At 51.8% G+C, this 15,988-nt stretch overlaps 1 protein-coding gene and 1 long non-coding RNA gene across 12 annotated transcripts in view; one reads left to right on the top strand and one right to left on the bottom strand.

Moving 5' to 3' along the window:
* Camta1 (calmodulin binding transcription activator 1) overlaps window positions 1–15,988 on the bottom strand; it is an 802,246-nt gene that overhangs the window by 163,084 nt on the left and 623,174 nt on the right. The gene's annotated exons all lie outside the window — the stretch shown is intronic.
* Gm45960 lies at window positions 599–5,480 on the top strand. The gene is made up of 2 exons (XR_003955320.1): window positions 599–2,734; window positions 5,201–5,480. It is a non-coding gene; the product is annotated as a predicted gene, 45960 (long non-coding RNA).

The raw sequence follows: 15,988 nt of genomic DNA on the forward strand, positions 1-15,988 counted from the left end.
AACTTGCTGCACCTCGCTCTTGCTGCACAGGGCCCGGAATGGTGATGGAGCCAGCAGGGAGCTGATTTTGTTTTCTGGTGCTGGGTATGGAACCTGGGGGCTGTGCCCATGCTAAGCACATGCTCCACCGCTAAGCTGTGCCCCAAGCTGTGGCAGCAGGGGGCTTAGAGAGCTCCTAAGAACTCGCTGGGTAAAGACGAGGCCCTCTCTAATTAATTTTCAGGGCTCGCTGCAAACTGCAGCGCACTCAATCCCAAGGCAGCCGCGTCCTGCAGCCGCTTACAAATCACAGCTGCAGCTGTAACCCTTCTGGCTGCCACCTACCTCGAGGAAGGAGAGGAAGCCTTGGAGGCTGGCCTGGCTGAGGGAGAGGCAAGGCAGACAGAGAGAGTCTAGCAGCCAGCTTCCTTATTCCTGCAGAAACCTCAGGAGGACCTGGGAGATGGTGGGGGAAGGGGAATGCCCAGGAAGCGTGAGACGAGGCTGTCCCAAGGATAGCCTCCACCATGGTCCACTGGACAGAATGAGACTTTTGCCTTCTGCTTGGCTCTAAAGCCCAGAAGTGAAGGTCTCGGCTCAGAGAGCAGTGTAACCTGGCCCTAGTCCTCACACTGAGCCCTGAAGACTAAGTGTCAACTCCATATAACAGTCCCTGTGTTTGCCTTGTCCTTTTGAGGCACGGCATGGGATGGGCAGGAGGCGCTGGTTTCCTTCTTTTCTGGTGCGGTGACTGAAGTCAGGTGCTTGCTAGGTGAGTGTTGTTACCACTGAGTTTAATGCTTAAGCCAGTAGACCTTAGCCAGGCCCCAAGGGGAGCCCAGGCACAGGGAGACACCCGCCAGCCCTGCCAGTCTATCAGGCCTGCTGAGCCTTGCTGATTGCCTGCACTTTAGTCCTCGAGGGTGGCAGGCACTGGGAGCCAGTGCTACCCAGGCTCCTCTGTGGAGTGGGGAGCCAAGTTGCAGGCATGCTTATTCTCAGCAGCTCTGTGCAGGAGCTCCTGACAAACCCAGGAGAGTGCTCATGCCGGGATACAGTGGCTCACAACCAACATGTGAGTAGAAGAATCCCTGACACACAGAAATAGGGCACTGGGCTGGGTGGACCAAATTTGATGTGTAGATATGAGTGACAATCAGCAGGTCTGTGTACACTTATGCTCGGGTGGCACTGAGGTGTGGCCGGGGTCAGGGGCAGGAGGAACACTGCGGAATGTCAAGGGCGAGGCAGGAAGCAGCTTCCAGAAAAATGTTCCTGTCAGTACCTAACAGCCCCAGACAACTCGGGGTTGCAGGTGCTGCTACAGGGAGGGTCTCAGGAGGTGAGGAGCTGGGGAAGCAGAGGGTCCCCTCACTCGGAGACTGGAGGATGCGGGAACCACAGACAGGCTAAGGATTTACAACAGCTGCGGAAACACCAGACCCTTCTCTGCGGGCGCTTGTCTATGCCAGCCAGAGGAGCGAGATAAGCCATCTGAGAACATTGTACGACAACTCAGGTGGTTTCAGATGGCTACGGGTGACATCTCCAAACGAGAGATAACGTGTCAGGGACACGTGGGCAGTGCTGCATTGTCCCAGCAGCCTGTTGAGGAGACTCAGGCAGAAGTATTGGCTTCCGTGGGAAGTGAAATTTCAACTACCCACCTCCTGGATGGTGCCACAGTGGGAGGCAAACTGAGTCATCCCCAGCCACGGCGAGAAAGTGCTAAGATTCTTACATAGTGCTCTTACATATTCCAACCAAGCAAGTACCCCAAACTGTCCCCTGAAAGTGACTTTACGAGGTTCAGCTGATTGATAGAGTAGCAGATTTTAGAGGTTCCCAAAGCTCTGGGCATGCTGAACCCCATGCCCTGGGCAGCCACAGCCTGCTTACCTCTGTAAGGCTGGCTGGAACAGGTGCTCCCAGGCAAGGCCACCTCTGGTGTGCAACTATGCTTGGCACCGCTAATCTATCACCTAGGCCATGACCTTCAAGTGGGACAAGTTCTAAAGGAAAGAATTCTCAGGACTCTCTCTGGAGGCTTAGCAGTATTTCTGTGAACTAGGGCATGAGATGGGGGCAAGCTGGCTGTAGTGCAGCTAGGAAAGCAGCCATCACCTTACAGGCAGGGGGTAGTGAATTTCTCTCCGTGTATGAGCCATTCCGGCCTCTGGGAAGTAGGGTGAGGAGCCATCCCATCACTGTCTTGGCTCAGGAAGAGGGAATCCCTGATAGGAACTAGTCCCTTGGGACCCTTCTTGCCTAGGTCACCCCATAAGGACCATACGCTGGCTGTGACTGAGTTGGCCTGGTGCCCGCGTCCCTTCTGGGGGATCTAGCTGATTGTTTACTGGGCCAAAGTACAGTCAGGCCAGGGACTCACTGTCTCTGTTTGAGATTATTTCAGAAGGTTTGGTGGTGCCCCACTCAGCAGGAGCTGGGAGCCCTGTCTCCTACAGGAAGGTATCTGAATGCCTCATCTTGCCTGCTGCTGGTCTGCTCATGAAGAAAAGGTTTCTGCAACAAGGGAGGAGCCATGTCCAGAGTCACACCAGGAGTGAGGAGGGCCTGTTTCCAGTGCCTGCAGCCGCTCTTAAAGTCTGAACCACGTGTCACGGAGTCTCCAGTTCTCTTGGGTGATGGTCTTAGAAGGCTTGGGCTACAGTAAGGATGCTATCCATCTCCCTCTGGTGGCCAGCCTTCTCTCAGCCTTTTTCCATCCTCTGCCTCATTGAGCTGCCCACCCCAGGTACCACTTGCTATGGCTTTATTCACTCATAGGAATGCCCTTAGGTCATTTTCTTATCGGGCAGATGGGGTCCCAAGCTTGCTGACAATGCATCTTCAAGTAGATGATGTACTTCAACCCAGAGATCTCGAAGCACAAACCCTCACAACTCACCCCTGATGACCTGTGTCCGGTCCAGCGGACTTCATGTCATAGCTGGTTTGGGGGCGTGGGTCATATCCGTGGCCCAGTTGCCTGTGCATCGTGTGGCCTAAAAGGAGCACAGATGGTCTCTTCTCACCTAGAGGGGACAAGGACATCTTGCCCATGTCACTTCAGGTCCGCTGCAGGCCATTCTTATATTCAGCTCAGTCCCCAGCCCTGAGCTCAGCGGGTGAGCATGGACCAATGTCTTAGGGGACTTCAGAGAACCAGGGACAGTGGGGCCTGCAGAAAATAGGCAGAGCCACCTCAGGGCCTCTAAGAAGTTGGGTGGGACTAGGGCCTTCTGTTTCACTTGTCCTTAGAGACACAGCCAGAATCCCTTTAACCCGCAGTAGGGATGACCAGGAGAGAGGAGTCGCCATATTGAAGGTGGATATCCATCCCATTTAGGTCAGCCTCCTGCCTCAGGCTCCCTGAGGCACACATGTTTCTGAAGGAAGTAAACATTTCCTTGGCAAAGAATTCTCAAGAACGCGGAACGAGTTTCTCATTTAAAAAATGCAGAGGTGTTCTGGAAACTGACTTGGGATCTCTTTTGGAATTCTCCTCCAGGAGGGGAACCTGAGCACTGCCCTTCATCTCCCCAGTGCTGGATTGAGGAGGAAACACTCATAGAATGTAGGTGTAGCCACAGAGTTGCCTCATTGAAGGCACGATGATCTTAGGGGCAGGCTCTGGGCCCCTCCCTCCCAAGGCTGTGAGTGTTCACCTGTCATGGAGGGCCTTGGTCAATGGAATCACCTTGCTCAGTGCCTGCGTCCTCCTCCCCCCCCCCCAAAATAAACTGATCTGCGGCCTGAACAGGTCCACTGAGCTCCAAACTTTGCCCCCTGTGAAAATCTGAAGCATGCAGCTGGGCTGGCTGCCCCCTCCGCTCCCTGATCCTTTAATCTGAGACTATTAAAACTTCATTCCACTTCTATTGGTAAACCATCCATCACTCTCACCAAGCAGCGCAGGGCTGTGGGAGCCCAGCGGGAGGGCGGCAGGCAGAGGGAGGGGTAGGCAGGCAGACTGCCCCCAGCTGCCTGCCCTGCCAGTCCTGGCCAGAATGGGGCGGGGAGGCCGCTGTCCTTGAAGAGGACAAGGCTCGTGAGTGAAGGGACATGACAAAGTGATGTCAGGGTGGGGGACATGGCAGAGGCTTGCCATGGCCGCAGGAGGGCTGACTGGGGCCCGCCCTCAATGTGTGGAGGCAGAACCACAATGAAGCAGACATTACCATTGGTGCCAGCTGACACTCCCTGACCCTGGCACGGTGGTCTTAGATCTCCCTAGGTGGCTGCTTGCTTCCTATTCTTTGACACCAGGCCCTACTTTACCCTGGCCTTTGACAACAGGGATGAAGCAGGGGCCCAGGCCTTTAAGGTCTCCCACAGAAAAGCAACAGCTCGGTGCTTGCAGGATTACAGCTCTTTTTCTTAATTAAAAAAGATCCAATTAAATTAAGATATCAGAACTGAAGAACGGTTGAGTCATTAGTGCGACTTTCATCTTAATGGCTGCAGCTGCCCAAATCCTTCGATTTTGTAGCCTCCTGTCATGGTGGATGGACGGACTCTTGTGGATAGAAGTCTGGCCTGACTAACCCAGGCCAGGCAGGGTCAGGTGAATCACCCTGCCTCCCCTACCCCAGGCCACACAGAGGGGAAAGCTCCATATTATATGTTATGTCTTGGGGACAGGATGTGGCCAAGTGTCCTTTCTCCGCACTTGATGCCCATCGGCCCTGGTGGCTGCCACTACAGGGCCTCTCTGGAAGCTAAGCGCATCTTTACTGTGTTTGAAGGCTTCCCTGAGGAAGGAAGCTGCTCCGCTATCCCGCCCTGAAGCCAGGAAAGCCACTGTACGAGCTGCTGAGACCTGTGCTCTGGACAAGTGGGAGGGGCCTGCTATGCTAGGCTGGGGCCCAGGGTTCTTCATTCCCATATTCTGAGTCCCAGAACTCAGTGGAGAGCAGAGAGGGGAGAGGGAGCAGAGGGGAGAACAGAGAGGGTAGGGGGGAGAACAGAGGTGGGGAGAGGGGAGAGGGAGGAGAGGGGAGAACAGAGAGGGTAGGGGGGAGAACAGAGAGGGGAGAACAGAGAGAGAAAATGGGAGAACAGAGAGAGGAGAGGGGAGAACAGAGAGGAGGGGGAGGGAGAGGGAGAGGGAGGGAGGGAGAAGGGGAGGGGGGAGGGAGAGGGGTCAAGCTCATTCGCCTGTCTCTGTCCTTTGCGGAACCCTCATTGGGTCTCCTGGACTCCATTTCTTTCTTTTCAGATCCAGATTCAGACAGAAGAGGCGCTTGCTGGCAGCCCAGACACTCAAATATCCCCCGGTGAGCCCTTCCTACCAGATTGCACAGACTCCATGGCTGCAGCTCCCAGGGCAGGGTTCCATCTCAGTATCCTATGTCTAAGTTGGAATCAATCAGAAACATAGCAAACTCAAAGATACTATGTAGCCATTCAAGCCCTGGGCAGAGCCTTGGGAGCAGAAACCATGTTCCCACTGAATTCCACCATATGTCTACAAAGTGCTTCGCTTCTGCAAGAAAAAATTAAAATGATGAAAAACAAAAACAAAACAAAACCAAAACCAAAACCCAAAACCACATGCTACATGTGCTTTTCTAGAAAATACGGAGCCATCAAGAGGGTGGCTGGGGACACTCATGTCCCGGGCTGTCCCAGCTGGGTGAGAGCTGGCAGGCATGCAGTTCTGTCAGTGACTGAGGCTGTGGGAGAGAGATGGAGCTGGCCGGGATCCAGACTCCCAGGTTGGATCTTATATGCCCCTTGATGGCCCTATATATGTGACATGGCAGAATCTGGCTGGGCCTAAGCGAAGGCCAGTTGGAACCTCAGGTCCCAGAGAACGTTGAGCCCCAAGTAGCTATGGGAGTGGAGGACATAGGATGACCAGGGTGTGGCAAGAAGGTTGCCAGCTCAAGGCACAGGGCAGGGGAAAGAGTAAATCTCTCTAGTTCATGTTGGTCGGAGCCTCCGGATGCAACCTCGCTTGGAAATGGTGCCTTTGCAGATCTGTTTACTTCGGTTAAGATGCAGTCAGGACCGACGAGGGTAGACCCCCAGATCCGAACACTAGTGTCTTCATGAGGCCGGGGGATTAGAACACAGGCAGACACGCAGGGAGATGCCACCTTACAACAGGGCAGACATTGCCCAGAGGCAGGTGAATTTGAGGCCAGCCTGGTCTACAGAGTGAGTTCTAGGATACCCAAGGCTACACAGAGACACCCTGTCTCAGAAAAACAAAGCTAAATATATAAATAAATATTTGAGACTTATGTTGTGTGGGCATTTTGCCTCCATGAAGGTCTGTTCCCCACGCATGTGCCCAATGCCTGCAGAGTCAGAGGAGGATCTCAGGGCCCCTGGAACTGGAGTCATAGAAGGCTGTGGGCTGCTGTGTGGGTGGAGTCATAGACAGCTGTGGGCTGCTGCTGTGTGGGTGGAGTCATAGACGGCTGTGGGCTGCTGTGTGGGTGGAGTCATAGACGGCTGTGGGCTGCTGTGTGGGTGGAGTCATAGACAGCTGTGGGCTGCTGTGTGGGTGGAGTCATAGACGGCTGTGGGCTGCTGTGTGGGCCTTAGGAATCAAACCAGGATCCTCTGGAAGAGCAGGGAGTGCTCTTCACTGCTGAGTCATCTCTCCAGCCTCGAGGTTTAACTTTTATTACTTTTTAATTATGTGTACGTGAGTGCCTGAGTCTGGGCGTGTGCACATGGGGATAGATGTCTGCAGAGGCCAGAGGCATCAGGTCCCCCAGTCTCTCACACTAGGGCTGCCTGCCCTGATCTCCACAGGACCAGGTACAGACAACCAGCGACCAATCCTGTTTGTACCAGAGCCACTTGATGCCAGCCCTCCCTCCTGGACCACCCCTTCCTCTGTAAATGTCTGCCTCCACCTCTCCTCGCCCTCTCCGCCCTGACTGACCTGGATGTCTCTTCAAAGGACAAGGCCCACTTCTCTGCGTGGGCTCTGTGGGACGACACACTGGCTTCTCTGAGATATCGTCTCTTAGATGGTAGCTAACACAATGACAGTGGACACACGTGAGAACCCAGCAGCATGAGAGTCGGGCTGGCTGCTGGGAAGGGCCCTGGACTTGGGATGCTTAAGAGACAAGATGGACAGATCTGGTGGGGAGTTGGTGATTGGATAGTATGTGAGGTTGGGGGTGGGGTGGGCTTGCCACCCAAGGGAGCTGGGGCTTCTGAGGGGAATTAGGTTCATAGAGGGCAAGTTTCTGACCTTTACCAGAAACTTCGTGGGAACCGGGCCCTTTCTGCCACTGTTGCGAGCAGGAACCCCAGATTCTAGGCTCTTGATTCAGAGTCTGAAACGTGTAGTCTTCTCCTTCCCTGGACCCCCTTTTCCCCTCCCTCCCTCCCTCCCTTCCTTCCTCCTTCCCTCCCTCTTTCCTCCCTTCCCTCCTCCCCCTTTTCTCTGAATCGTGACCCCATATAACTGGCTGGCCTTTAACTGGCTGTGTAGCTGACAATAACCCTGAACTTCTGATCTGCCTGCTTCCATCCCCCAAGCGCCGGGATTACAGGCCTGCACCGCCTCATATGGTTTATATAAGGCTGGGAATCGAACCCAGGGATTCACGCATGCTAGACAAGTGCTTCACCAGCTGGGTTAACATCCCTAGCCCCCAAGCTTATAGTCCTGGAGGCGCCCAGACCTGAGCTCGGTCCTCAGTAGGAGATAGAGAACAGTTCCATGATACAGCCCAGGTCTCAGAAAGAAAGAAAAGGAAGACAGGATCTAGGAGTGGGGGTCACACAGGTGTCAGAGGGGCTCCATTGGTTGAGGAATAGAAGTTCAGTGTCACCTGGTTTGGTTATAGGAAGTTATGAAGCTATCTGCCCTCCTGGGTCTTTCCCTCGTGCACACAAGATGAACATCACCATGCTGAAAGTGGAGGAATAGAGACTGCCACTTTCCCAGGTTCCAAAGAATGGAGGGCTCTGTGATTCCATCAGTAGGTCCTCAAGTTGCCAGTCTGCCTGCTCCAGAGAGGACCACCCTCCACTGCCTCAGGGGGCTGCTGATGCCCTTCCTACTTTCTGGAAGACCCTGGAGCTGCATGGAATGGGAATGTCTGGAAGTTCTCGGGTTATGGGAGGTGTCAGCCTTCGCGCATCATTACCCAGGGCCGGCAGAGGCAGCTGTGAACTCTGCAAACCCTCTTCTCACCTCCATTAGCAGATTGCTTTGGGGGCGGGGAACCCAACCAGAAATATTCAGCACACAGCCTTGGGCTCCTGCCATCAGGCCTGGGCTGCCAGCTGTGTTTCCTCTGAAGAGATCTGGCACCCACTATTTTGGGGTGAAGCAAACCAAACCAAAGGGTTCCAGTAACTGAGGCAACCCCAAAGGGTCATAAGAGCATGTGGGCTTGGGACAACTGTGGACAAAGGGGCATAAGACATAGCCCATGAGAAGTGCATGTGTGGTATTTTGTGATGCTGGAAATGGAAGGTAGTCAGGCTGGAGATGGCGATATGAGGAAGCCAGTTGATTCCAGCTTATTCATCAGCTTCTACTGACAGGTGGCAGCTGGGGGCCAAGCTGACGACTCTGAAGTGCAGGTTCAGTATAACATATACTGCAATCTATTAGTAATGTCTGTCCTGGGCATAGGAATGGAAAGTGGAGGCAACTGGGAGATTTGCTGTCCTCAAGTTTCAGACTGGTTTAGAAGTAAGATGGGAAGACAAGCATCACCTTCCAGAACATTCCTTTGGAAGTGTCCTGAAGAAGCTGTCCTGTGCTTCTTCAGCACTCTCTCTTATCTCAAGTAACTTCTAGAATAGGAGAAACCAGGATGCTGGTGTGAACTCTATATAGCAACCAGGACAGACTTCCCTCAAGATCTGTGAGATAATTGGCTCTGAGAGGAAAGCAAAGTAGAGGGAGAGGGGTATTCTGGGAATGGTGTGGGGTGGGATGGAAGGAGAGGATGGAGTGAACTTGGAAGGTGGGGAAGGGCTTCCAGCAAGGACTTCACACTGTACTTGGCTTCAGCTCTCCTCTAGGCCACCTTCAGTGTCTTGCCTTCTCTTCCTCCCATTCAGGCTGCACTGGATGCTCGAGCAGAGCCCATCCCTTGTGTCCCAAGAGACATTCCCTCCCAGGTCTGGGGCCCGGTGTGGACCTGGCATCTTAGCAGGGCGCCCAGCATCTGCGTCTCAGTCTGTGTGGGCTGTCTGCGGTTGCCCAGGTTGGGGCTCCCAGCCCCATTCTCCACAGTGTGTGACTCTTACCCACCAGAGCTCTGGCAGCCCGACCCCAGCTCCTGAGGCCATGCCCCAGTGTTTGGGTAGCTGCCTTCCCTTTTCTGGAGGTGAATGCAGGGCAGGGAGCAGCTTCCCTCATCTCCTTTAGCCCCACATTAGGGGGGTGTCAGCACAGTCAGCAATCAGCCAGGCCCCATGCAGATGGGGCACAGCAGAATCAGCCTGAGGGTGGCAGCTTTTCTTTCTGTTTCTCATCTTCCTGTTGGGTTCCATGAAGGCAAGGCCAGAGTGGGCTGCTGTGAGGGGGTGTTGTTGGTTATTCTTTTTAAGAGTTCATTACTTTCCCTTTTGTGTATTGAGCATTTTGCCTGCAGCTAGGTATGGCCACCACACGAGTGCATTGCCTGCAGAGGCCAGAAGAGGGCGCCAGACACCCGGAGCTGGAGTTAACAGATGGTGTGATCCACCATGTTCTAAGTGCTCTTACCCACAGAACCATCTCTCCAGATGTCCTGTTCTGTGTTTCTTCAGTACTATCTCTTATCTCTAGTAACTTCTAGAACAGGAGAAGCCAGGATGCTGGTGTGAACTCTATATAGCAACCAGGACAATCTTCCTTCAAGATCTGTGAAATAATTGGCTCTGAGAAAAGCTAAGTGTTTTTTCCCCCCTTTGAGAGAGGGTCTTACTATGCAACCCTGGTTGGCGTGAAACTTGCTGCATAGACCAGGATAGCCTCAGATTCACAGAGACTGTTGGCCCCTGTCTTCCAAGTGCATGAGCCACCATGATCGGCCTTCTTTATCTTTTTCAAAGGGCTGACCTCTCTTTGTCACTTCCAGCATGCCCTCCTCACATCCCTCTGTCCTTCCTTCCCTCCATTATAGACTCGCCCACACACCCACTCACTCACCCACTTATCCACCCACCCAGGCACTCACCCACTCATGCACTCAGGGGGCTGACTGGACAGATGGTCCACACTGTAGATAGAGTCTTTGATGCTCAGGCTTACAGATGGCTTAATGCCAAAAGGAGCAGAGTTTGGGAAGTAGATGGAGGGTCCCTCCATGTGCCCTTCATAATCCTGCCAGAGACACCATGACACATATGTTTGTGCGAGCACATACACAGATACACACACATGCATACACATATTTGCATGTGCACACATGCATGCACACATGGGCATGCACATAGACCCACATGTGCATGCGCACGCGCGCGCGCACACACACACACACACACACACACACACACACACACCATTTCCTGGTAGCTGGATGTGGGACAGCCAGGCCTCCACTTACTTCCTGTCACAGGACCTGTCTCCTGGGCCCGTGTGGGCGATGACGTAGTAAATGAAGCTCAGAGTGGCTGTCAGTTTATGGATCCTATGGATCCTCTCCCTGATTTCTCCGAGGGTTCTTGGGGGTTCCTGGGGTGGGACCCCAAAGTGTTCTACTGCACTTTACAGAGGCTGCTGCAGACCTAGGGGGCTCGTGATGGCTCAGAAAGAAGACTGTATGAAGTACACAATGTATTTCCACACTCGGGAAGCTGAGACAGGAGGATTGCTATGAGTTTGAGGTCAGTCTGGCTAAAGCGAGACTGTCTCGAAAGAAAGAAAGAAAGAAAGAAAGAAAGAAAGAAAGAAAGAAAGAAAGAAAAAGAAAGAAAGAAAGAAAAAACCAAAAGTGCACGGCCCAATACCAATGGGAACAAGTCTATACAGGAGCCCACTGCTCTGACACTCTCCCTTCCTGGCATAGCTCTGGGCATGGCTCTGGGCTGGGATCCTTAGGCTATGATGAAGCCTAAGACAAGGGCTCTCCCTGCAAAGGACTAAGCAGCTGGGAAGGGCAGAGAGCTAAGCAGAACAGGAATCAGATGCCAAAGACAAGGTATGGGGAGACCAATGAGGTCAAGCCCCTAGCCAAGCCATCGGGGGGGGGGGGGTGGCGCTGAGCCGTTCCCATGATCCAATGGGAGTTGGGAAGCTTCTGGAGTCAGAATCTCTTTTCTACTCCATCTAGACACTTTCCTACCTCAGACCTCCAGGGAGCTCCATCTTCTCCCATGGGTATTGTGGTCCTTTACATGGGAGTCAAGTGGGTGGCAGATGCCTGCGCCCAGGTTCTCAGTATGTGTCTGTCTTACTCAGAGCTTCACCCCTGCACCAGACATTGCTTCCTGGCACTCAGGGTAGCTTGGTTTAGATTTTGTTTCCCTTCCCCTTCCTTCCCTTCACTCATGAACCCCAAAGGTCACTCCAGAACCCTGTCCAGCTGAGTCGCTGAGGCAGACACCTATAGGATAAATAGGTTCCGGGTAAGGCTGAGAAAGTCCATAGCTACACGCTACTCAGAGCATGCTTTCTACAGTAGACCTTTCTAGAAGCCCTGGCAGACAGGCATGGAGCTGAGTTATCACGCTCCTGATGGTATTTATTGAGCCGTCTGTGATCTCTTGGTTCTGTGGATAACAGTCTTAGGAACAGGGCTGCAGAAGGTTGCAGTAGGCCTTCCACTCAGAGGCACCCCGGAAGGGGGTAGAAGGAGTCATAACATCTTCCCATGGTCATCTTCTTAACAAGCTCTATATGGGACTCCCCGGGTACAGGAAGGAACAGAACCAGGGAAGCGGCTGAGGGAGCTATTCAAAGCTATGGATGCAGAACTGTAGAGCAGACCCAAAACTGTTTCCCAGAACCCAATAAAAGGGACAACTACGTGACCCAGTTGACAACCTATATATTTTGGATTAGTTATAATTGTTGTTATAGATCTCTCAAAAACTACACTGCAACCTGACAGCTGAATGCACATGGTCTTCCCAGGCCGGGGTAAGTGTTCTATACTCCCTACTTGCCTGTCCTTTACAGACATTACTAGTAGATAACAGCACTCTTTCCCCTGGAAATAGCCTGGAGATAGCTTCAGAATCTTTCCTATGATTGATTGTTTTCTTGACGGATAAGGGGAAATTGCTCACAGTATGGCCCTCTCAAGGGCTGTCAGAGCCCAGGCAGAGATATGAGATAAGTGGTTTGTAGGGAGCTTGGTCACATGTGTAAACATATTTCAGGATTCTAGGAGACAGCTTATTAAGATGGTAAATATGGTCATAAGTATGGGATAAACTTACAGACACTGAGTGTATTTTCTTGCTCTATCCACTTACAAGGCTCGGATCAACAATATCAAGATAACCATGTGCACACAGAGGAGCCCACATCTTCACTTTTAAATATCACTTTCCTCTCAAAGTAACCAGGGCCTTTGAAGAAATGGTGGATTCTAGGGAAGTAGAGATATGCTTGGAATTCTGTGTTCAGAACGTGGGGGAAACGCCCACAGAGTTTTGGCTCATTTCACATGGTGCAGAAGCTCACCAGCCATCCAGGTCTGAGTCAACCCCGGCATCACAACAGACCATCTGGCAATCCATAGAACAAAAGAGGAGACTATTAGTCTATAATAGTGTGAAAATAAACAAAGTAACTGAAGGTTTGAGGAGGGATGGTACAAAGTACCCACTCCCAGAATACTTACTAACTAAAGAGGGGGAGAGGCTAACTGGCATAGGGACAGACCATGTCATCTTAGTCAGTGTGACCCCTAGGCCATCTGGCACTTGGGGCCCCTTGGTGCAGTCGGATATGAAGCCACAAAGCCAGAATCTCCTCAGGAGGAGACGCTGACATCCTCCCAAATGATGGGCACTCTCTGAAACAATGAATCCGTGACTCTCAAAGATGGCAGAGACACAGAAGCCAAGGACAGAGTGAAGAACAAACACTGCAGATCGAAGCGGATGCCAAGGGCATTGGGATGGCTGGTGGGACACACTGGAAGGCTGGGGACACCAGGGAAGTGTGCTGCAGGATCCTGATCTGGGAGCTCTGAGAAGGCTATGTAGGGGAACGCTAAGGTGTCCAGGGGCCAAGGAGGCTGGCAACTTGCAAATGATCCACAGTGTCTTCTAATTTTCAGCAAATTTGTGACCACTTTAAAATTTTAAAAAATGTGAAAAATAGTGATCAGAAATCAAGAAAAGCCAAAATAATGGTGAAACAACTCCTAGTTTGAATCATTAGGAATGGGACACAGATGACACAGTAAACTACAACAAATTCACCCTAGAATGTGTGTTAGATTCTACGTGGAGGTGACTCCCAGCTGGCCCTGATTTCTGGTTTTCATGGGGATGAATGGAACCTGGCTCAGGTCCCTGAGTCATTGTGCTGAACCCACTCAGGCAGAGAAGCACCCACCAGGACCACTGCAGGACTTCTGGGGCCAGGTGCAAAACCATGTGACCCACCCCTTAATCGAGATTTACCAAGAATTTCAAGAATGAACTGGCCCAAGTTGTAGACTCGGGATCTGGTCCTTTCCCTAACACTTGGCAAATGCTGTTGTCCTTCTGAGAACATGTCAATTTGGAATACTCACAGGTAGGACTGGAGACTCATATACCACAGATAACTCTTCCATAGGCTTAACACTGGCAGGATCATAAACATCCCACAGAAGGGAATGATAAATTGCGGTCTATTCATAAAGTGGAATATCATGTTATATAAGGTTAGATGAACAGAATAGCTTGGGGACAAAACACAAACTTATATATGCACCATGTCACAGCCACAAGGACTGGCAGGAGATTTGCTGAAGCAGAAGCAAGGCTCCTCTCTGGGTGACTTTTACTATTTTTTTTTTCATATTTTCCTATAGCTCGTAAGCGTGCTACTGTGAGTGTATCTAATTTTTTTAATTAGAATAATATTTTTAAGTGGTTAAGAATAATGCATTCATTTGTTACAACGAGCTCCGTTGCCTCTGTAATTAAATATTTTTAATAAAGAAAAAGTCGAAGAAGAAAAAAGGCTATCGGTGGAACCAATATTTATGCACCTCCTCCCGTGTATCACGTGATGGGGGCTGTGGGCGGCGGGGGATGCAGAGGAACCTGTAAGGAGCGAGGACGCTGCTCCCTTGCTCATCTTTTCCTGAGATCTGCTGAGAGCCAGAGTCCACCGGAGCTGGTGATGGTCCCCAGCTCCTGCCAGCCAAGCCTGGAGTTTTTGGTCACGTGACCACGGACCACACAACTTGCTGGGGTGATGGGTGATTTGCCTGTGTAATGTCTGTGTGTTTCATCGGGGCACGCCTCGGAAGGTATTTGTTAAACATATTACCCTTTAATAATCTATAACTTAAAAGGCAACGGCAGGTTGAAAGTAATCAATACCACATTGTAATAATTTCAAGCAAACAGAGATTTATATTCCATGCACCCTGGACAGCAATTACTTAACTCTTCTAATAGACTTGCGGACGAGGCTTTATTTTCCCTTAAACCAATTTGCTTTATTGACCAGATCAAGTCTTGTGGCCATAATACCAACCCTTCTCCCATCGTCCAGCTCAGCAAATCCAGTGCCCATCAATAATTATGACAAGGCGGCGATTGTTCCCTCTTTAGAGCTGAGCTATTGTTGATGAGCCCTATCTAGAGTTGTCATTTTCTGAGTCTCCCTCTTCTGGATGGGGAAGAGAGAAGAAGGCCCTACTCATGCTACAAGGCCATGGTCAGAGAACAAGTCTAAACATGGAGAGGCAGATAAGAGAGAGGATGCAAACGGACAAACAAGAGAGCCAGGAGCCAAGCGTGGAGTGTGGGCCACAGCAGCTGGAGCAGCACAGAAAGTTGCTTTGCTCAGCACAGCTCTGAGTTCTCTTGTGGCAAGAGTCAGTTTCCTAGGGACCCTGTGCCCCTCAGTTCCTCAGGTCGATGTACCCAGGGCAGGCTGGGAGCAACTCACTGGAGCATGCCGTTAGCCAGACATCAGTGACCCACTCCCTCCCTCCTCATGGTGGAGAGGCAGCTTCATGTAACTAACCAGATAATTCATTCAACTTCAGAGAGGTAGGTCAAGGCCCACCATGACTGGGTCAATTAATCACAGCTGAGAGTTGCACTTGGCGTTGGGCTCTCAGCAATAGTTTTCTTGACCTTTTGAAAACTGTATAACTATATAAGTATCCCTCAGGAGTCTTTAACTTGATGCACTTTTTCATCCTCAACTGGCCTGTGGCTCCCGCTTGTAATCTGGGAAGGGTTAGCACCAGACCCATGCATCTAGGTTGCCTCCTTGGGAGGCCGAGGCAAGAGAGGGGGCTGATCCACAAGTCTGTGAGGCATAAGCCATGCAGTCCTTTCTGCATCGTGGACATGTGCTCCTGGAAGTCAGGGCATCACTGAACTCTCGGCCTAGGGTGGGAAGGGGTCTGACCCATACCTGGGACGTAGGACTGTTGAAACTCTCCTCAGCTGGGGCCACTGTTCTGGGCAGGCTGGTTTGTTCAGTGGTTTCATGACAAGAGTGTCAGCTAGTCCTGATCCTCTGGTGAAACCTGGTTCCAAGACTGAGCTCACTTTGTCTAAGCCCAGACACTCTTCAGTTCTGATGCTAGGCCCCAATCTGGCCTCTCAGAGAGCAACTTCTATATCATTTGTCCGTCCACCCATCCATCCATCCATCCATCCATCCACCCATCCACCCACCCATCCATCCATCCATCATCCATTCTTCCATCCATGCACCCACCCACACATGTCTGCATCCATCCATCCATCCATCCATCCATTCATCCATCCACCCACCCATCTATCCATCCACCTATCCATCCTTCCATCCATGCACCCACCCACCCACCCACACATGTCTCCATCCATACATCCACCCACCCACCCACCCACCCGCCCACCCACCCATGCATGTCTG

The sequence above is a fragment of the Mus musculus genome, chromosome 4 (assembly GCF_000001635.26).
Source record: "Mus musculus strain C57BL/6J chromosome 4, GRCm38.p6 C57BL/6J".
Classification (NCBI taxonomy): Eukaryota; Metazoa; Chordata; class Mammalia; order Rodentia; family Muridae; genus Mus; species Mus musculus.